The 22150-nt window shown below is 44.0% G+C and overlaps 1 long non-coding RNA gene across 1 annotated transcript in view; it reads left to right on the forward strand.

Annotated features, from left to right (window-relative positions):
- The first annotated feature begins 14163 nt into the window (after positions 1–14163).
- LOC311525400 overlaps positions 14164–22150 on the forward strand; it is a 47721-nt gene continuing 39734 nt past the window's right edge. Inside the window, exons 1-2 of the long non-coding RNA XR_014712766.1 lie at positions 14164–14247; positions 18116–18265. This is a non-coding gene — a long non-coding RNA (uncharacterized lncRNA). The remainder of the gene's footprint in view (positions 14248–18115; positions 18266–22150) is intronic.

A 22150-nucleotide genomic window follows, 5' to 3' on the forward strand; every position in this document is an offset into this window, starting at 1 on the left:
AGTTTGGAGAGGGAAGAATGCAATACGTGGCTGGGCTGTCTGCATGATCAAAAGTGTTACCGGACTCTGCCACACAATGTGCAATCTTTAAACCAGCTCCCAATTAGCCCTCCTTGCTAATACCATGTTCATTCCTGGGAGACTGCCCTTTGAGAGCTGTTATGACTTTGTGATTGTGCACATACCTTTATGCGCTTTCATTCTTAATCCCCTTTTCTCAGAAGCCAAAAGGTCTCCCAGCCAAAAAGGAAATCAAAACCTTTTGTTGGCTGGTTCGTAAGAAATAGGGGTGGGATGAGGGTTGTAGCAGGATCTTAATTAACCATTGTAAATAACAAGAGCAGTAGTGCCTACCACCATATTCCGCTGTGGGTTGTGATATTGTCAGACCACACAACGGTAGGTGAATGGGCAGCACAATGGCAGATGAAATTTGCTGTTGACATATACAAGGCAATGCATACGGGAAGGGGTCCTTTGAATTAGGCATACACATTGTTGGGTTCTAAATGAACTGTAATCACTTAGGAAAAAGACCTGGGGGTTACATGAGACAGCTCAACAAAAGCCATGGCGCAGTCAGAAAAGCAAACAAACTATTTAGATGGATAAAGAATGGGATCTAAAAATACTGAAAAGGTTATAATGCCATTGTATACATCAATAGTACATCCTCACTAAAATACTGTGTTCTGCTCTGGATGCCTGAGCTCAGAAAGGAAATAGTGGAAAGAGGAGTTCAGACACTGACAATGAAAATGATTAGAGGCCTAGAAAGACAGCCATATGAAGAGGTATTGAAAAGATTGGGGCTGTGTAGTTTAGAGAGGAGAAAGTACTGAATGGTCTAGAAAAAGTAAATTGGGGTCTCCTATTCAACCTCTGTTCTAATACACAGACGAGAGGAAATTCAATGAAACAGAAAGGCAGCAAACTTTCAAAACTGACAAAAGAGAGTAGTTTTTAACATCATTATAATTAATCCATGGAACTCATTGCCACAAGGTATCATTGAGGCCAAGAATTTAGTAGGACACAAACAAGAAACAGACTTTTATGGGGCCAGGATTTTCCCCCTTCTGTCTTCAGGCCCTGGTAATATGATCATTGCAATATAGCACAGAATTTGGAGAATTCATCTTAGGCATTAATCAAATGCCAAGAGTATTAGGAGGAAGGGACATTGTAGCAGGGTTGATGGCCCCTTAAATGAAATCAGGCTCATCTCTCCTGCTCCAGTTCAGGTTTGCCCCAGTTTGGCGTAATGAGGAGGTCAAGGCTGCCCTGGGAGAATTAAATGATACAGCCCAACAGCAAAGAAGGGTCCACAATTCAGAGATCCAGAGTCCTGTGAGAGCTCTCAGGAGAGCAAAGCAGAGCTGGGCTGAGAGCTTCAGGGAGGTGAATGCCCCCGAAGGAGGGAGCAGGGGAACCAGATCAGACTGGTGAAAGTAGAAGCCAGGAAGTCAACTGGGGGATCACCTACAAACTTCCCCAGACTAAATAGTCATGGCCAGAGGGGGCTGAAGGCTATGAGCAGAAGTGGGAGATGTCTACTGGCTCTCGGAGGTGGACAGATGAAACTGGACGGCCATAGAGGGCAGAAGATTGGGGAACGATGGAGGGGTGAGCCTGCAGATGTCTCCAGGGAAGAACTAGAATCATAACTGGGAAGGAAACAGGTCAGAAAAACAACCCCACTGGACGGACTGAGGAGAGACATGCTGAGAGATGCTGGGGCCATGCCAGACAGCCGGGGTCATGGCAAGAGATGCTGGAGCTGTACTTGGGGTTGATGGACTGTTGGGACTTGAAAGAGTGAGTGTTCTTGTTAGACTATGCTGGGGAATTGTGGTATTGTTGTGGGAATTTTTGTCATAAATTAACTCCTCAAAGGGCTATTTACATTCACTGAAAATGTATGTGGAGTTACTGAGGAGTCCAGTAGAAAGGGGAAGCTAAGGCAGGTGCATCAGTTGTGCCATGGTCTGCCACAGCAGGGTGTCCCGGAAAGGGGCCAGTGTATCACAGGCATAATAGGGAAAGATTAATGGGGAAAAGCTTCTGGGGTGAATTTAGCACCAGCTCTCTGACAACGAAGAGTTAGTATTACCAGGGTCTAAAGACAGACGGCATGTGAACCTGGCCCCATACGCTTCAAAGGAGAGCTTTGCTATTGATTTCCACATAGCCAGGATGTCCCCCAAGGTTTGTATTTAGGGTGGATGTTCCTCAGCACCACATTTGCCATGTGAATAGATTCATTCCTCCTTGTTCTACCTCTGTGATGTTGCATATGAATTGGCACTGCAGTACATTCTTGTGGATCAAACCCATGTAAAACTGGACTGAAGAAAGCACTGGACTGTGTCTAGCTGGAAACAATCCTGCTCCAGGAGATGAGGACTGACAGACCTAGGAGATCTTTTCTATTTCTACTTTCTATGACCTAGTCATTTCCAGAACAGCAGCCACAATGTAAAAGTCGCAAATTGTGAAGTTCAGCATAAGGTGCCGACCACGGCCTCTCAGTGCTATTCTCCTGCAGGACAGTAATCCCACAAAGCAAAATGCAATGTCTCTGCTCAGATGGAATTTCTTTCCTTGAGAATTTGAAACCCCCACATAGCAGATTCCACACCACATACTTCCAGTCTCCCTCTGGTAGCTGTTTTTTCCTCAGTGAGAGCTCCATTCTATCTTTATGAACCACATCTTACATTTCTATTAGCACCTTTATGAGGAAGGACCCCAAAGCACTTTGCACCCACAATGTACACAAGGCAGTTCCCTTGCCTTTGAAAGGCAGCTGGCTCTGGGGCATGGCGCTGTTCAAGTGGCACGCCGTAATGCTGCACAACAGTTTAGGACTGGAGGCAAACATTGGCACTTGCATAGCCCACTGCAGCTTGCGGTCTCCAAGTTCTTCTCCAACAGCGATTTATTCAGCACCTAGGCCAGGCAGAGCAATATAATTAGCACCATGGCATCGGTAGGTAAATTGAAGGTGTGCTTCTCTGTGGATGGCTAACATTTGCTGAAAAGCTTTTGTTTAAAAAACATAAAGCATTTGCAGCCTGATGCTGCAAACGCCTCACACTGGGAAGCTGGGCTTTTGAGTCAGCCAGACGAAGTGCATGCCCAACTCTTATTCAAAAGAGCTTAAACCAAGTTCCCAGAAGGAATCAGACCCTTTGTTAAGGACCTCCAAGTGAGTGCCATGTGATTCTCGAGTACGCATCAAGAAAATCTGCTGTAGTGTGTGAGTCTGAGGTGAGTGAGAGTCCTTGGAGGCCCTCGGGGAAAGGGCAAAGTGCACTGATCTGGGATCCAGTGCAGGAAACAACATATACACCTCTGCATTGTATCTGGTGTAATCATTTTATTGCTGTTATTGATGACGTGGTTAGTTGTATTATTGCAGCACCTAGGAGTCCCCAGCACGGATCAGGACTGTTGCGTTTACTTTCTACCATTTAAAGGTGTAAAATCCGAATATTAAAAACATTAGGGAAACATAATATTGAAATAAACACATACCCCCCCAAAAAAATAAATACTGCTCCCCAACTGGCCTTGCTCATCTAAGGTGGATGCTGGCCCTGCTCTTTGCTGGGTGACAGGTGCAACCTGGGTCTGACACCGAGGGTCAGCTGACAGCTCACAGGGAATCTGTGCTGCAGTGAGCTGTTTGAAAAAGTAAGTCAACTTGGTGAATAAACTGAAATCCTCCCCTTAAGATGTGGGGCCAAAAATCCTGAAGTCTTCACTCCACTTTTCCTGAGTCCGTTGAAATCCATTGGACCTTTACCTCAGTAAGGACGAAGCAAAATCTGAAAAAGGGCCACAGGATCCATCCCTTTCCTAAATACAAACTTTGCTGTTTCTTTTGGTTTTAGTCCTTTGCAGGTCACCTGGAAAGTGGGTCACATATTCCAGTGGGATGGCTCCATTTCCTAACTACTCATCAGTCTCCCCTTTTTAATGTAGAGGGGGCTTCTGTGTAGCAGTGTATTGTGAAGAAGCCAGGAACAGGATTTTGTGACAGTATGTGCTTCATTAAACACCTTTCCAAGAAAGCCAAGAGGTTTGCAGACCAGAACGGAAATCAAAGCCTTTTTTTGCTCCTTCACAACCAGACAAAACAGGGCTGTGCTGTCCTTCTATGCACCAAAGAAAACCTTTGGCAACAAGTGTCAGTTAAGCTTGAAGCACCTGGAATAGCCTCAATGTAAGTGGCAATCATTTATAAAGATAGCTTGCTCCCTATTCTGGTAAAGAGTTAATAAGTCACTTCAGTAGCAGTTGCCCGATGTCGTGGGGAATGTCAGTGAGAACAGAACCAGAGTTATCTGGTCTAGAGGCTTATGAGAACACCTTCTGGACAAGATGTAAGATAATGAGCATAACCGGTTATGATCATTAAATGCTCCATGAGCGTGGTAACTCAGGTATCCAGAACCCAGCCTAATTTGAGTAATCTTTACGTTCTATCTGCTTGACATTTCCCCTGCAGTTTCACTTAGATGCAGTATTGTTTGCATCAATTGTTATGTAGCCTCACTATCATGTTTCGTTCCAGAGGTAGCTGTATTTTAGTGGCAAGTGAAGTCATACCTATATTGGGGGGCTGATCCTGCAGTCAGAAGTGTCTAGGTGGACTTTTGCACTCACAGGAAGCCTATTGACCATCCACTTACATGGAGTCAATTGCAGGATCTGGACCAAAGTGCGTAAAGTACTTAGGCAACCTTTGGAGTTACATACAGGTAAGTCACTGGGCCAAATTCAACCAAGTTTAACATCAGTGAGGTCAATGGAGTTACACCACGCCTGAATTTGGCCCATTATCTTTAACCAGCTGTCTTGCAAGTGATGCTTAATCCTTTCTCTCTAAACCTTTTCTCCAATAGTAAATACCTTTTTTAAAAATTTATTTATAGACAAGCCAAATCTTTCTCCAACTGCTGGCAAAACCTAAACAATTTCAGCAAAGTATGTACTGGGGATGAGTATGGATCACATTGTCTTAGGGCACAAACCAAAACCGTGGTGAGTTTTGTGCTAATTATTTTTCTGGGCAAACAAATTAAACAAACAAGCAGCGCTGTCAATTTGTAAATTGCAGTCACATCGTGATGTTTACTATTAGGCCTTACTGGAAATTTCCTGAGTTACATTTTCATTACAATCCATTACACAGTGCAGGCGGAGATCTGTGCCAGGTATTAAAAATGGTCCCATTTGTCAGATGACTGTTCCCAAATATGACCCCTAAACTTCTTTGGTACATCCAGGAACTCCCACTAAGAACAGAGAGACAGGCTTGAGGCATGTGGAATGATCACCATAGGGACCTGCGGAGATGGCCAAGAGAGGCAGTCAGTGGGGTGACAGCAGGAGTGAGCTGCTGGTCTTCCTTTCCCACTTCCCTAGGCTCCGAAATGGGACCTTTGCATCAGTAGCTATTTTCACTGTTACCCAAACAAGGAATGAACGGGACCCTGTTCCTGACTGGAGAAAGGGAAGGTCTGACCCAGGGAGCCCTCTGGGAATAGACGATCAGTGAAGCAATCAAGAGTACCATGCACAGAGGGATTTCAGGCTCAGGCCTGTACATTTCTGCTGAAGACCTTGATACCTTGGCCTAAAAACAGCACTGAGGGGCCTGATCTTGCAAAGTACTGAGCATCTTCAGTCCCTGAGTATGATGGGAATCGAGGGCATGCAGCCCCTCACAGGATGAGGTCCTAAATGAGAAGCAGTTTTGTAACAGTCCTATTCAGGAAGGACCAAATCCTGGCCCTTCCTTTGTGGGTCCATCCCATGCACAGAGCTCTCCTGTCATGGATCTGATGCAGTGTGGACCACCTGTGCACCAAGGAGCATAGATCCATAGATACTCCATGTACATTCTTGTGCATAGGGGTGAAGAGTGGGCCAGGAGGGCAGAGGGAGGAAGTGACAGTGGAGGGCCTGCTTCTGAGACAGGTTCTTTAATCCATCTACCAGCATGTCTGTATGTGTATGGGGAAAGGCTGCAGAGGCCACCTCATACACTAGAGTGGAGTAGTAGCCGTGAGTGGCATTTACCCTTCCCTTGGGGAGTTCCCCAGCACAAGTCCCAGTAACTTGGCCTAGGTCCTGGAAGGAGGATTTTGGTTTAGCTGAACATGGATGGCAGGCTTCTATACCCTTGCCCCAACCACTGAGCCCTTAAGGGCAAGCCCTATGGAAGTTAACAGGGAGGAAATGAAGAGGGTTCTCGAGAGATTAATATGGTTCTCTAGAAATGTACAGAATTTAATACTGATTTAATGAGGTCCTTTTCTATAGGTTTTTTTTTGAACCACCTTATAGAATTCGATAGCAGGGATGGAATTGTCTCGTCGGTTCTACAGGATGGTTCCCAAACCCTGGAAAACAGATCATATCATATGAAATCCTCTGGGAGTCAGCCAGAAGGACATGGCCATATCATAATTTCTATAGCTAGATTTCTGGAGTCCCTAGTAAAGCTAAAGGCAAGTAGAAATTTCTCTGGGTGAACTCTTCCAGCTCGCCCTCCCTCTGCACACTCAGGATAGCCTCCCGCAGCCTCCAGAGATGTCTGCCCATCAGAACTCTCTGTCGGAAACTCCTCTGGCTCAGAGGTGCCGCCGTAGCAACAGCATTGCTGCTAAAGTGTGTGTTGTGAAAGCTCAGGCCCGCCATCCCTTCCTGCCTTGTCAGACGTCCCGCCCGTCACCAAACACACCTGCAGCATCTCAATGGCTGTGCTCAGACCCATCTGTGTACATATGGCTTTAATGCCTCCCAAAAGTGGGTTTTTGGCTTCACGGAAGTGTGGCTGCCAACCAGCGAATGGGGTTTGGTGGGCAGCTACCATAACATTGCTTCTGCTTCCTCTACCATCAGAAGTCCCTCCAGTATGACAGCAATAACACACGGCTGCTACAGTCCTTACACATGGTCACCCTATTGATGTTTTGCTGTGCTGTGTTCCAGGAGCGAATACCTGAAGAGCGGTGAAAAGGAAGACACAGAATTTGTGGGCAGCTGAGCTGGCAAGGAGTAGCCCAGCAGAGGGTCAGTACATTAAAAAAATGTTTCCTAATGTACACAATGTGCAATGACTGTAACAGATGAATCCATTCATTCTCATTCCCCTTCTTTCTTACCTCATCACGGCAGCTCAAGCACTTTTGCCTGAACTGTGGTTTAAAAATAAACCAAGGGCTATGTCCACTTGGTTCAGAAATACTTACGAACAGCCAGGGTTCTACCTCAGTCACGCTGGTGTAAATCTGGAGTAGTCCCTCAGGTGTCATTGGAGTTACTCCAGATTTACACTGGTTTTACTAACCATGGATGTCAATCGAGTTTTTCCACGTGTGCAAGTATGTAACAGAGCTCAGACTCTGGCCCTAATTGATCTTTCAACATATTTGTAAAACATAAAGTAGTTTTGAATCCCAGTGGCACAAAGTGAAATACCTGGGCAACTGTAATGCAGGAGTGAATAAGCAAACATGTGGGATTTGTATGAGAAACAGAGAGCAAGAGAGTTAAGAAGTAGTTATAGGAGGGTGTCAGGACACCTGGGTTCTGTCTCTGATTCATTGGGTGACCTTGGAGAAATCATTGTTGGCCACTGAAGTGAGAGGCTAAAGCCTAACCCACACAAACCAGGCCTCTTGTGCTGTAGCGAACCTAATTACTGCTCAGCCCCCAGGCCGTCTTACCAGTTATATTTAGTAGGAACATGGCATCTGTTATAATGTCCTGGTCTGCGGTTTGATGTTGTTGTCAGCCTCAGATGAAGCCTCTAGGCCAGGTGAATCCATGGGTTGACCTTTGCAGGTGTTCATGATTAAACTACTGTTCAAAACACATGAATGACCTTGGTAAAACCAAACTCCAAATGGCAAATAACTAGTTAAGTGGCTGTGGATTACAGCTGGTTTGGAAATGATTCTTTCTGCCCAGAAAAAAAAAAATGTAGCAATTTTTTTTGGTCACATATTTTCTTTGAAAGGTTTCAGATTTTCAAAAAAAAAAATCTTTTCAGTTTAAAACAACAACAAAAAAATCAGTTTTCAGTTACTGACGACTGGGAAAAAACCCTGATGAAAATGAATTGTGTTCATAAGCAGGTCTGTTTAATAGAAAAATAGATGGAAAATGTTCAAGCAGCTTTAGTGTGGATTAACTTTTGCAGTTAGCTCCTAAACTGTGAACTAAGTTTCATCAACCTATTCATATCTTGTGAAATATCTATGGCTTAACATTGCTGCAATCACTGGCTGACAGAAAAACAAATGTGATATAACTCTGGGGGCAGGAACCTTTGCTTCTGTATATCAGTGTAGATCCACTGAAGTCAACAGAGAGGCAGTGATATGCACCAGCTGAAGGTCTGATCCTTAATGTCCATACTAACAGAGCAGTTCTCTACAGCAGGGGTTCTCTACCTTTTTCTTTCTGAGGCCCCTCAAACATGCTATAAAAACTCCATGGCCCACCTGTGCCAGAACAACTGATTTTCTTCATATAAAAGCCTGGGCCAGTGTTAAGGGATACCAAGCATGGCAATTGCCTGGGGCCCCCAGGACACAGGTGCCCCCGCAAAACTACATTGCTCGGGCTTCGGCTTCCGTCCCAAGTGGCGGGGCTCAGGGCCTTGGGCTTCAGCGCCATGCAATGGGGCTTTGGCTTTCTGCTCTGGACCCCAGTGAGTCTAATGCTGGCCCTGCTTGACAGAACCCCTGAAACCTGCTCGCGGGGCCCTGGACCCCTGGTTGAGAATCACTGCTCTACAGGTGTCAGAGTAGCAGCCGTTTTACTCTGTATTCGCAAAAAGAAAAGGAGGACTTGTGCACCTTAGAGACTAACAAATTTATTTGAGCATAAGCTTTCATGAGCTACAGCCCACTTCATCGGATGCATTCAGGGAAGGTATCCGATGAAGTGAGCTGTAGTTCACGAAAGCTTATGCTCAAATAAAGTTAGTTAGTCTCTAAGGTGCCACAAGTACTCCTTTTCTTACTGCTCTACAGGGAGAACACAGTTAAAACTGTGAGATGGCCTGTGTGTTTAAGTTGTTCATACTTAACAGAGGTACATCTACGACAGTATATATAGGTAGATAGATAGGTGAGTATACAAGTATTTGGTATGATGTACACAGTTATGCAATCTATTCTAAAGCTTGCCTTCAGTATACAGATAGGTAGTTAACACATACCTATTGTGCAAAGGCAGTTTTAAGAAGTCCAGTGTTTGCTATTGTAGTAGGGAACATAGTGTGTTTTCATGCTATTATGTTGAGTAGCCTCTATTCACAATCTGGATTTTATAGGTAGGTGTGAGTTCACGGGTGTTCAAGAAGAACCAAGGCACTGGACCAGTACACTTATTACCCCCTCGTGGTACTAACTGCCTCCCCCCCCTCCCCGCCTCAACAATAAATTAATAAAATCTAAAAAATCAAACCCCAAATTCCCTCCCCAAGCAGAGTTTTAAACCAAAAAGGGAGAAAAGCCAGAGACTCCATGAAATCCACTAGGGACTTCCCTAATTGCAGTTTTATGTGGAAGGTGCTCAGATACTGTGGTGATAGGAGGCAGTATAAAACCCCTTAAGTAGACAGATCAGTAGATAGACAGCTACGCACCTGAGCTGGATCACTTCTGCTCCATTAGAAGGCCCTGAAGCTCTACTGGAGCTGACAATCCCATCCTCCACCCTGCTATGCTCAGAGGTCAGGGGTGAAATCCCATCCCCATTGAAGTCAATGGGAGTTTTGCCCTAGAATTTTAGATGGTGCCCTGTAACTTGCCTTAATTCTATACATGCTGGATGTTTCCAGAAATTCACTCTCTGTGTTGTGGCTATCCGGGGGATGCCCACTGAAGTCCACTTGCTGGTGCCTCCTACAGGAACGTGTACTTCAAAGTCAACGGGGCTATTTACATTTGTACTTACTGCCCCCTGTAGTAAGGGAGCTGGCTGGTTTGGGTCCTTATTTTGGATAGTGCCTTTCAGACAAAGTCTATCCCAAAATGTTTTACAGAATTAAATAACAAATACTAGCAATGGGGTAGAGAAATTCAGAGCCCCAGGCAAGGGAGAAAGGAGATAGTGAGTCACTGGACCGGAGATATGCTAAGGCTATTCAAAACAATGGAAGATGCAGAGGAGAAGGGAAGAAATTGAGAGACTTTCTTGTTAACAGTGCAATTCTGCAGACACTTCAGAGGGCATAGCTAAACTTTTAAACATGAAAAAAGCATGAATGAACAAACACAGCATAATACTGCTGGGCTGAGGGGCCCAGTGGCTAGGTCACTGGCTTGAATCACAGGAGCCCTGGTTCTAGATCCAGCTATACTACCAACCTGCTGGCAAATCGCCTCACCCCCTGTGCTAAGATTTCCCTTCCCATCTTTTGTCTCGCTTGTCTATTTAGACTGCAAACTTCTTGGGGAGGGACTGTCTCTTACTAATTGTTTGTACAGCTCCTAGAACAGGGCCTTCATCTCAGTTGGGATTTCTGTGTGCTGCCACAAGGTAAATAATATATATATTTTTAAATGTGGAATGAAATTCCAAAGAAATGAATTACAAAGAAAGTGCTGGAATCTGTATTCTGTAAGAAGGCAAAACTCCCCAGACTTGACGCTTGCATAAAATGTATCTGGGTGTTTGCTGTCTGCCCGATTCATTTCTGCTGCTGAACAGCCTCTAGTCCAAATGCAGCCAGAACTCAGCATTGGCACACTCCGAATGAATATTTGCACAAATGTTCACCAGCAAATTATCTCGCAGCAACCTCACTCTAGGTAGCAAGCGTGGGTTCGGTGAGCATGGTGTATGTTTGGGAACGTGTCCCTTTTGAACTCCTAAGCAAGGAGGCTAAAGGGCGGGGGAAGGTTTTCCAACCAAGAGAAAATCATCTGAACAGGCTCCAGCATGTATTGTTTTGTTGTTAACCAAAAGTTTAGTGAAGCCTGGGAAAAGACGGACATGTGAAACAAATGAGAAAGGAAATTTGAGGGGAAATGAAACCTAAAATAAAAGACCTTAATCATGATTGCAATTTTGTTGATATGAAAATTAGACATGTACAAATTAGCTAGGAAATATCCAGTTTCTTTAAGGGGAGTGTTGGAGTCTGTCCTAACCTTATAAAGGGAACTCTGAGGTCACCCCAGGGAGAGTGTGAAGTAACTGTTCAGTGATGTGTTGACTTTAATGCAGGAAAGAAGTCTGCTGCTGAGAGCAATATTAATTCTGTTGTCTGCATTTGGTCTCTAGTCGTTTCTCAGTGTCTTCCCTTGTCTGTGACTTGCAAAGGCTGGATTTAAAGTGGTAGGTGGACGACAAAGTGTCATGCAAGGCAGGACCTACATGCTCTTCTGCATGGGAATTAGCGGGTGGACAACCAGTCTTGTGGCGAAAGGGATTCATTTTGCTTTGTTGGTTGTTGAGCTCTGACAGCATGCTCGGTGTTGTAGAAAACAGAGACATGGTCCCTCTTGAAAGGATTTACAGTCTAAGGAGAAGTTTTACAATTTAAAAACTGAAATCTGTTTGCCCTGAGTTAGTGATCTGGGCTGCAAGAACAGCCTTAAAGAAAAAGTAGATGTGGAACATACATTTCTTAAAATATCATGTATTTAGCAATCTCAGTACCTTTTTCATGCATTTTTATAGTTCTCAATAGGTCCAAAGCAGTGCAGACAGTAAGTAATGAATTTTCACAAGATTCCTGTGAAGTTAGCTGGAAATGTACTTTATCCCTATTTAGCAGATGGAGAACCAGAGACAGAAAGGTGAAGTAAGTCACCCAACTCTGCACAATGAGCTATTGTCAAAGTCAGCCCAGAACTTCTTGACTCCCAGGTGCATATGCTTTCCTGTAGACCACAGGGACTCCATAATGTAGACTTATTGGTACAAAAAGATATCTGAAAGTATATAGCCAGTTTTTTAAAAATGGCCTTTAATTTTGATTGCACCAAAACTGGGTCATATATGTGTCTAAATATAGATCCAGGGGCTCATGTTAAAAAAAAAATGGCTTCACTTTCAGAAGTTGAGCACCCAAAGCCAGAGGTCCCTGAACTTATGGCCAGATTCTGGTTCACTTACTTTCCTAGCCAAGCACCTTACTTCATATGAAGTCCCTTTGACTGGAAGGGGCCACTCAGCTTGAATAAAGATATCAGAGACTGAAACTTCAAGGCCACTTTTGAAAATTAGGCCCTGAACTTCTAATTATTCTTTCCATTATATCAGTGGTGCTTTTATTAGGTTTGGAGAACCTTTCAAGATTTTTGGGGAGAAGACCATTGAGATGGAAACACTAAAGTCATTCTAGGCACTCTGTCATCACTACAAACAGCAGTCGTGAGGCTGTGTGGCCTCATGGCTAGTGCATTAAACTGGGATGCAAGAGACCTGGGTCACTGGCCACTGGCTGACCTTGGGCAAGTCACTTCCCCTGTCTATGCCTCAGCTTCCCCACCTGTAAAATGGGGTAGTGACCTCCTTTCTAAAGTACTTAGTGATCTGCTATTACAGTTAAGAATTATTATTATTGAAAATTAGAGTTCCTATCAGCCTCCCCTTAACAAAATCTGGCTGAAGCCAAATGGTAAATGAGCTGGTACCCCATACCTGCTGCCTGTCATTTGCTATTAGAGTTTGGCTTTGCTCGATCTGTGGCACTGGCATGGGACACTGTTCAGTAACCTAGTTATTCCATCTGATTGGACCTAGATGCTGTGATAAGCACATTTGTGGTGGCCAGCAGATCCTCTGTTGCATCAGACTGAGTCCTCCTTTTCCTGTTGTCAGCCTGCTTCCATTCTGTCTTGATGTTGGCTGGCACTGTCCTTTTCAACTGCTCAAAAACAAAGTTATCGGGTGACCTATTGCACTTGGCGTACAGTTGATTTATGGTGGGCAGGGGAATATGAAGCAGAATTCCCTGCAGGTAGTGTCTCTGGTTAGAGGTGTTTCTACATCTATGTGCCTGCAAGCCAGTTGTTTAGCGAGAGCATTCCTTGCCCTCCTTCATGGGCTGTGCACCAATGGCAGATTCCCTAAGCAGAGCTCCCTGTATTGTGGGTTCCCTGGCTCACTGTGGATGGAGTTCAGTCACCTGGTGTGGTGTGCCAGTGTTATAGGACATGGATCATGGTTACGTGAGTGTGCTGCAGAAGCCTCTTACCTGGTGTACATTCCACTTCTGCAACTTCTGCCAAAGTGCCCAGGGCACTTGCATGCCCAAAGCAGAGGCCAGATTTCAAATGTCCTGCTCTGCCTACTCATAGCTTTGAATGTTCCCCCGATTGCCAGAGAGCCACAATGTGCGAATCCATCAGAAACATCTCTGGAGGAAGTGTGAGCAACGAAGTACTCTGACATAATTTTCACTGAAAGTACCAATCTAGCAAGTGGGACTCAGAAACTAATTAGCCCCAAAGCCTATAAAGGTACAGTGATGGGGATAAAACTCTGGAGCTGGGCCATGAGGCAAAGTCACGTTAAAGATAATCGCTTTTGCTAGTAGATCAATGTACAAAAATAGAAAAAGGAAATGCCTCTGGATGGTTCAAGCAGATCTGGAATTACATTGCCATTGAAAAGATGGCTGTCAGGCTGGGAAGCAGAGAGCGCTCTTTAAGATCTGTGTGACCCAAGGACCTTTTGATGCCAACTGGCAGAGGGTTGCAGGGATTCCCTGGGTCTGGTATTTACATTCTAGTTCACCTAAAAGTGTTGTGTGAGGTGTCTGTTGAAAGCCTGTGTCACACCGATCATCATAGCCTTTGCGAAATATATGTGCAGATAACATGTAAAGAGATAGGTACATATGTTCCGAAGACCTTGTAGTTAGAGGCAGGTTACCCAGAAGTAACATGCTTTAAGTCAGGTCCCACCAAACAGGACATGGGAGGCACTAATCTCCCTGGCTGACCTTTGTGTCTTGCAATAGAAGTCTATTTGCACACTGATTGTGGGGACTTCAGGGAAAGAGATTAATAGGATGGGGTTGAACTGTGGGGGAGGGAGAGCCTATTTACAGGTGAAGAACAAAGACCTGGTCTGTTATATCTAGGAGTGCAGAAAAATGCCCTGACATCCTTCATTTGGGGAGACAAGTTGCCAGCGGGCTTGGTCTCATGAAAAGAGGATTTCAGCTGTCCTGGCTGAAAAACCCTGTGAGGATTTGAGGTAAATAGTGCTGTATTAGACAAGAGGGCATCTTGTTAAATTTAAGCTCTAGAAGCGTATGATTTTATATGCAATCTTTATTTCCATTAATCCTCCTTGCTATCATTTGAATCTCTGTTCTTTGTTAAATGGTAGTGAGGTACCTCACAACTCTGGGTACCCCCGGGGAGCGTCACAACCCGATTATATCATTGGGGAAAGAGAGGAAGGCCTGGAATATTCTAGGAAATCTGTATTTGGTTTCCCCTTGCAGTGTATCCTCAAGTGGGGCTCGATTAGGCCCTCAATTCCTCATTAATGGTACAAACCCCTCAAACCACACAAACAGCATCAAAATCAGCCAAACCAAATCCCAAATCAGCTCTGCATTTTGGGGGACATTAATAGCAAACATCACACAAAGCTGTTGCTCTATGAGAATGGGGCTCTTCTTCAAAGCATCTACATTGTTAACTCACCTTTGCTGGAAGAGCCCCCAAAGTGGGGCATTATATCACCTGTTAGGCACTCAGAAGTTCATCATTTATGGTGCTGCTTAGAATAAACGGACTGGCTCCAGTCTCATTTTTGCTACTGACTTTCTGTATGATCCTGGTTAAGACATTTAGCTTCTTTGTGCTAGAGTTTCCCCCTGTGTGGAATGGGGACACTAATAGTTACAGTCCATTGTGAAGTGCTTTGATTTTTCCAGATTAAAGGGTTCTATAAGGATAAAATATTTTTATCCTCCTATTTTAAAATAGTGTGTCATTTCCTGTGTACCATGTATTCCATGCCCTTGCTGTAATAAATAAGACACACAAGTCTCTTCATACGCCTAGTCAGTAGAGAGCTGTCTGCTTACATGTGATTTCACACAGTTTTTGTCAGCTAGCTCAGCAATCCAAATGCAAAATCCTACAACCAGGGACCTAGGGTTTATTTCTGACAATCCCCAAAGAGGTTTTTATCCATAAACCAATGAATGGATTACACTCATCCATATATGACAGGTGTTTTTTCCATCTGTGACAGACATAGTATGGAAAACCTCCATTTAATAAGTGATCCAAGAATAATTCAATACAAGTGAGTAATAAAAGTTTAGTAAAATGAAGAATATTTAACTGTTTCAGGGAAGCATGTGCAAGAAGAGAGCTAAAGCCAATGGGTATTGCTTATACAATATTGTGAGGAGGAGAGAGTAGCAGTTTGTGGCATGCATCTTAAGTGACAGACACATCATATTTTATCTAACATTGTGGCCTGCAATTCCTGAGAATTCAGCTGGCAATATATGCATCTGGCTTTCCCCTCACTGAAACGCATGCTACAAACCTGACTGCAAAATGTTGGCCAAGGGTTAGAGATGGATTTTGAGCTTCAGATGTCACAGGCAGATCTGATCTTCCCTGTGGTAAATCAGATGTAAGTCCCCCAAAAGGAAGGGGAGATCTGGGGGTGCTCCAGGGAGAGAAAGGGGAGCTGTCCCTGTATCATTAGCAAAGGAGATGAAGCTGTCCTTCACTCTACTCCCCCACAATTTAACCCCTGATTGGATCATCCAGGGGTTTGGTTTGGGCCCATATCTCCACAACAACAGTAAAAACCAATTAACAATTATTGTGTGACCATTGATACACAGCCCGGTTGGGTTGCCTGACATTTGTCAGGAGTTTTACCCTGTTGTGTGTTTATCAATGTACTGCTGGTGTGAGGTACAGAAGGACAGCCCTGGAGACCAAAGAGGGCACAGGCATTGACAGCACAAGATTCTGTCTTGATCCTGAAGGGTAGGGGCTCAGCTACCAGAAAAAGAGACAGAGAGAGACACTGCCCACAAGAGGATTGTGATGCAGAAACAGCTCCATTAGGAGCTGGCTGGTAACCACCAGTTCTCTTCATATGGGCCACCAAACAGCTATACCAGGGCAACAATAACTTGCAGTAGCTATTCGCCTGGCCTGCACTGAAGGAGGTGGTCTATAAGTTTTTGACAATAATGGAGTCCTTCTGGATTTATACCAGAGCAAATGAGCTCAGAATCTGGCCCATTGTGTTTCTGAGTCACGCAGTATATTAGCAAAGATCTTTGGATCCTGTAGTTTTCTGCCAAAGGTAGTTTATTCCTAATATTCTGGCATAGGCTGGAGGGCTAAGCCAAGACAGAGTTTGGGTCATTATGCTAACCACAATAGCTGTGTAATAAAGAAGTGACTAGGAAACCATTCTGGGATGACAGCCACAACGAGGCACATAGCAGACAAAAGCTGTGTCAATGGAGAGCCCTGCATGAGCACAGGTTTGGGTGAAGCAATGAGTAGAGTTGCCAGGAGCCTGGATCTGGGAACCCCACCCAGAGGCAGAATCATACACGCAGATCTGCCAAGACAAATGGAGCAGTAGCCAATGTAAATCATGCTGCCATTGTCGGGGCCGTTCTCCCAGTCTTTACACAGGCAAAACTCACGCTGAAAACAAGGGGAGTTTCGCCTGACTAAGAACTTCAGGACTGGCCCCTTTGGGCTAGATTTTCTAAAGAGCTCAGGGCCTTATCTTCTAGAGCATTCAGTCAACAGCAAATCCCATTGAGGCCAGATTTTCAGACGTGCTCAGGGCACAACGTGCTGGCCTCTTATTTTGGTGCTGAAGTGGCTGTGAGCTTTTGACAATCTGGCCCTTGGTATGCAAAGCAGTACTTGCTATTTTGAGTTCAGTTATGTTGAAGAAAAGGCAGAATCCAGCCCTTCCTTACATGTCTGATCCACTTTCCTGCCTCCATATATGACACTGATAATGATGGGACCACTAGAAGAAAGCAGATATCCTTCCTGCCCCAGGGCTAGTCTACCCTGCTGTGCTACTGGTATGGCAGCTCTTAGGTCGATGTAACTTGTGTCACTTAAGGGGGTGGCTTTTTCACACCCCTGAGTGATGTAAGTTACATTGACTTACGCAGTAGTGTAGACAAGCCCACAGGTCTGACCCTAATGTTGGGAACAGAGCCCGGAATCTCCATCCAGCAGATAATTCCAATATTGCTATATTTGTTTGGGACAAAGGCTGGAAATATCAAAACTTTTCATTGAACAAAGTTCAGAAAAGTTTCAATATTTGGAAATGTCAAACTGTTTTGTGTTAGGGCAGGTTGTCATTAAACTCTGTGTCTGCCTAATCCACCACAGTAATCCATGTTGTTCCAGGTTCCCTCGTGCCCCCATTTTCTCCTATGGGATCTGCTTCCCCTGCTAAACTACATCTCTTATGATACATTGCTGCCTATCCCTGTTGCTGAGCCACTGCAGTGCATCCTGGGAGGCCTATGATACACCACGATGGCACAGGCAGAAGCAGAAATATATATTGACCTGACCTGAAAAGAAAGGTTTTGATTTTCCTGATGGAAAATTCTTCTCAGATTGATCTCATCCTGCAGAAATTTAGATGTTGGTGAAACCCCATTTTCTGATGGGAAACTGATTTGTTCAGAATTGTTCATCAAGTCCTCGCAGGGATGTAGCATAAACTGCTTGCTGATGGCCAGACCCTATTTCCATTGAGCACATGGGTACTCAAGGGATCTGCTTGCATGAATAGGCAGAGCAGGATCTGGCCCTGTATTTTGTGCTGCAGTTTGATCTTGCAAATTCTTGAACAGGTGGATAGTCCTTGCTCATGTAAATACTCCCATTGACTTTCCTGGAACTACTTGAATTAGTTAGGGGTGGTTGGGGGCTGGTTCTGCTCCCACTGAGTTCAATGAGAAGTTGAAACTGACTGGGATCCTGCCCCTTAATGAGCACAGGATGAGGATGTAAGTGATATTAGGATAGTTTTTATGGTTCATCCATTTGCGCTGTAATAACAGCTTTGTAACTTTCATTGACAGTTCCAGCCCCTCCTTCCCTCCTGCTCCCAAGCAGAGCCAGCTGGCCGTGGGAGAACTCATGCTGCCACTCACCTGTTGCTAGGAAACGGCAGTGCTTCCGGAAAATAAATGCAACAGTACAGCCAAGGTGACACGCATGAAAATTAACAGGTGCGACGTTTTCCATCATCACAGCATTTAATATTATAAATAGGGCAGAAGGCTCTGCACTGGTGAGGGATACAGGAAAAACTCCACCTGACTTCTAGACACGTTACCTGCCTCTGGATTTGCTTATAATAGAGGGAAAAGTGTGACCTGGAGTTTTCAAAAGATGTCATTGAGAAGAAACATCAGAGGAAAGAAGTAACATGGAGGCAGGGCACTTTATATCTATGGACTTTAGCATGAAGTGTATTTATTTTAGACACAATCATAGCATGAATATATTGTTTTGCTGATTGTAATTCTTATATTATGCACTGGTTTATATAAATATGGATTGATCTGTGTCTGTATATGCAGTATATTGTAGGTGTTTAAAAAAAGATCCTAGCACCGTGTGAACATACCACTGTTTAATGCTGCAATTCACCCCTGTGTAGCTAGACATCAGCTACAAAGACTCAAGTCTTACTTGACTCTTCAAAATAGGGTTAAGTGAGACTTAAGCAGTGCTTTAGCTTTTGCAACAGCTCTGCACAATGGTGAATTTCACCATAAATGCAAAAATAATACAAGCCACTATAACTATACAGATTATATAGTTAAGCCTTCAACAAAAAAGTTCAGATAATTTTAACTCATCCTCCTCATGCATGTGCATCATTACATAGTGTTTAATTTATGCTCACACAAACAATACAAGGTTGTACAGAGCCCTGGGCCCTTTGTACCCTTGAAAAGATTCTGAACCCAAAAGCCATTTTAAGCCCAGCTTTCCTGGAGGGGACGGCCAGTGCCTGATGCCAATGCAGCAGCGTCAGGATTCTAGCTCCTCTCACACTTCTAACACTGCATTTCAGTGAACCACGAGGAGAGGAACGCAGTGTCTGGACCGGAGAAGAGGGGGCTAGAGGCAGAAAACCAGGAGGGAAGTGGAAGAAGGAAGAAGAGAGAGAACATAAAGAGTAGTAAGAGAAATCAAGAAAAATAGAAAGTAGCAAAAATGTGGACAGGAAACACAGGGCACCTGCAATCAAACTTCCTCCTTCTCCCTCCTCAACTGGAATCTCACATTTAACCCAGTTGTCAGGAACCTTAACCCCAAACTCCTTCTCTTTGGTCTGTAGGCCTCCCTCTATCATTCTTGTTAGTCACTATCTGAGCCAATCCGCTGCCAAATTCTTTATTCCTGTCACTTCATCTCTTGTGTTGACTCCTTCAACACCAGCCTTTTTCATATCCCTTGATTCCAGTGCTCTGGCCTTTAGCTCTTCCAAAATGTGTAACCCATCTCACCCTGTTCCTGGAAATGGGATCATCTGTGCCTCCCCCGCCCCCTCGGCAACCTTAATTTGCTCATCTTCAAGATCTGCCAGGATTTCCACACTGTCCCACCCCCATCTCTCTTACCTCCATTCTGCAGCCCATTCCCTTCCGACTTCTGGAACATACCCTCTGGCTGCCTCTCAAAGGAGGACGGGAGAGTCTTTTCCCACATTGCCCCAGTCCTTTTGGAAGAACTTCTCTGGCCCTGGTTCAGCAAAGCACACCAGTGCATGCTTAAGTATAAGAACCTTCTAAAGTCCCATTGAAGCCAATTTGATTTGAACATGTGCTTAAGTGTTTTCCTGAACTGGGGTCTCTGGACTCTTTTTCACTTCCTATCCCAAGAGCCATCTCTTTTCCTAGGCATATAGATTCATAGATTCCAAGGCCAGAAGGGACCATTGTGATCACCTAGTCTGACCTCTTATACAGCACAGGCCACAGAACTCCTCCAAAATAAATCCTAGAGCAGATCTTTTAGCAAATCATCCCATCTTGATTTAAAAATGGTCAGTGATGGGAGAATCCACCATGACCCTTGGTAAATTGTTCCTGTGGATAGTTACTGTCACCGTTAAAAACTTGCGTCTTACTTCCAGTTTGAATGTGTTTAGCTTCAACTTTCAGCCATTGGACCATGTTCTACCTTACTCCACTAGACTGTGACGATCCCATTACAAAATATATGTTCCTTAGGTAGGTAAGTATAGCCTGTCATCAAGTCACCCTTAACAGTCTCTTTGCTAAGCTAAATAGTCTGAGCTCCTTGAGTACCATTATATGGCATGTTTTTTAATCCTTCAATCATTCTTGGGGGTTTTCTCTGAACCTTCTCTAACTAATCTCTTTCTAAAAACAATCAAATACCCTTCCCAGAGTCTTCCAAGTTCCATTGTGCTTAGATATTTGCAATGAATTTGGTCACAGGACCTCTTTCCATCCTGTCCCACCACATTTACAATCTTGCCAGGATGATAGATTGCATCTTATTTCCTTGCAGCTGTAGACTCCAATTGCTATGAGTCCTTCAGTGATATTTTTGTAGGGACATCAAGAAAACCTTTACGTTTTTATTGTGAGGGGCTCAGAACACAGGGGAGAAAGAAATAGCACTGGGAAAGGCTCACTGTCTTTTCTTAGTGAGCTCCCCAAACTCACTTTTGTCCTTGTTAGTTCACTGAAGGGCTTTGCATTAAACAGTTTGCTAATTTTGCCCAACGATACCTGGGAACTTTACAAAAGGGACTCTGACGTTACATGAACCTTTCAATCCAGCGATCAAAGTGTTTTCTATTGTTTATATTACAGTAGTATTTAGAGGCTCCAAGCAGGATCTGGACCGCATTGTGCTACTGTACAGACACAAATTAAGAGACAGTCTTCTGCCCCAAATAGCTTCCAATCTAAATAGGTAAATGATCGGGAGCAGAAATGAACAGGTCACTTCACCTCTCTAAGGTCATGCAGCAAGTTAGTGGCATGTCCAGAAATAGAATCCAATTTGGCTGGGTCACAGGCCAGCGCCTGGTTAACTGGACCACATGCTTTTAGTTTCTAGTTGTGGTTCCCCCCCCTAGGTGCCACCATTGTGAACAATGAACATCAGAGCATTTGAAAAATAAAACACATCTTTGATTTGTTGGCTTTGATCAATTCTGGTTTAGGTTCTGTATTGTGAGCAAAAAAATCTGAGGGAATTTCTGCAATATCTTGCTTCAGGGAAAACCTACTCTATTCCTAGGGATGTTTATATGTAACTAGAGAGCTCCTAACTCTTGGAAGGTGAGTATTGTATTGTATTTGTGTGTGTTCTTATTATACCATTCAATCAGTAAGGGGAGTAAAGGTAATTGTAACCAGTAAAGCAGTATACAATAGCTATTAAAATAGGGTAATTACATAATTAGCACAGTAGTGGTAACTCACCCAGCATGAGCAACAGTAAAACCAGGCCCATGTTTTCCTTGGTCGGATTCTAGCAGGGACCCTAACTAGGCCTCAGGAATGGTTACTTCAGTTGAAACACACACGAAAAACTTAAAAGCCGTCATAAAACTGAAAAAGGAGGCACAAAAACCACAGGGAAGCCAAACACTTTCAAAGAAACAATAGTAAATTAGGTGTTAAAGATATAAAAGCCTGTTCCCTAACAATTTAATTAGGTAGCATGTCTGTTACAGACATTATGCTGCTAGTTTTGAAACATATGGTAGGGCCTCACAGTTCTAAATTCACACCAGCCCCCAAGAGAGGAATTTGTTATCAAGGGCTGATATTTTTGCTGTATAGGAAAGTGTGATGGTAATCAAGTGAAAATGGGAGGTAGCACAAGAAATTATTTTTTCTTTGCAACTTTGCTTTACATTTTTTACAATAATTAAAGTCCAGTTTGAAGAACGTGCATGGTCTTAATTAGCGCCTGCTATGATTGCTTCGGAGCTCATTCCCTTTAAGAAAGAACAAAACAACAAAACTCCCAGTGAATGTATTTGAATGTTACAAACTCAAGATAAAGCCTGATCTGGTGTCCAGGACAGAAGTTGGAGGCGAGTTTAACGGCGGCCA

This window comes from Lepidochelys olivacea, assembly GCF_965140295.1.
Source record: "Lepidochelys olivacea isolate rLepOli2 genome assembly, chromosome: 8".
In the NCBI taxonomy this organism is placed as follows: domain Eukaryota; kingdom Metazoa; phylum Chordata; order Testudines; family Cheloniidae; genus Lepidochelys; species Lepidochelys olivacea.